Here is a 1,240-nt window from a genome sequence, read left to right on the forward strand (position 1 = left end):
ACTAAATGTACCTCCCCCCACCCCCCCAGCCCCCACCCCCACCAACAAAGTCAGCATGAAGGAGGGCATTAAGTTTCAATTGTTGTGGTATAAAGGAACAGTAGATTTTCTTTCTGCCCATTGCTTTGGGTTCTCAACTCGGTTTACCATCTTGGGGTGAGCATCACTCCATTATATAAGCTCGACTTTACCTTCAACTGCTTCATTTTCAGGTCACCATCCTGAACAACTTCACACAGGTTTGCAAAGGTCATGATCTTGCAAGTGGCACTGGTGTCTATCCGACACTCCACATTAACTTGATGCTCTCTGCTACGTATTGTAAAGAAATGCACCTTGTGAGAGGAGTTATATAAAGTGCTGTGATGTCGCCAGAGACATTGCACGGTTCTATCTCCCTTCCATCATGAACTGTGATGAAGCAACACCTATCTCAATAAACTCTGATCATCCCTCAGTTATTTCGGTCACATAACGGGTAAGGATGGCCTCCACGAAGAAACTTAAAAAATGACAGCACTCAGAGATGCGTCAACACAGTGTCACTGTTACGGTTATTTTTAGGACTCATCAATTATTACAAACCTTGCAACCTACTAAGTTTATTTATTAGTGTCACAAGGAGGCTTACATTAATACCGCAATGAAGTTACCATGAAAATCCCCTAGTCGCCACACTCCGGTGCCTGTTCGGGTACACTGAGGGACTGTGGGAGGAAACCGGAGCATCCGGAGGAAACCCACGCAGACACAGGGAGAATGTGTAGACTCCATGCAGACAGTGACTCAAGCCGGGAATCGAACCCGGGTCCCTGGCATTGCGAGGTAGCAATGCTAACTATTGCACCACCGTATAAGGGGTGTTCCATTTTTATTTATTTGTTAATTATTGTTTACTTATTATATGTCCCAGGACATTGTGGGAGAAAAGGGAGGAAATTGTGTGGCCCATAGCAGAGATATTTGAACGATTGATAGTCACGGGTGAGGTGCCTGAAGATTGGAGAGTGGCAAATGTTGTGCCTTTGTTTAAAAAGGGCTGCAGGGAAAAGCCTGGGAACTACAGGCCAGTGAGCCTCACATCTGTGGTGGGTAAATTGTTGGAAGGTATTTTGAGAGACAGGATCTACGGCATTTAGAGACGCAAGGACTGATTAGGGACAGTCAGCATGGCTTTGTGAGTGGAAAATCATATCTCTCAAATTTGATTGAGTTTTTTGAAGGGGTAATCAAGAAGGTA

Source organism: Mustelus asterias, chromosome 7 (genome assembly GCF_964213995.1).
Source record: "Mustelus asterias chromosome 7, sMusAst1.hap1.1, whole genome shotgun sequence".
In the NCBI taxonomy this organism is placed as follows: Eukaryota; Metazoa; Chordata; class Chondrichthyes; order Carcharhiniformes; family Triakidae; genus Mustelus; species Mustelus asterias.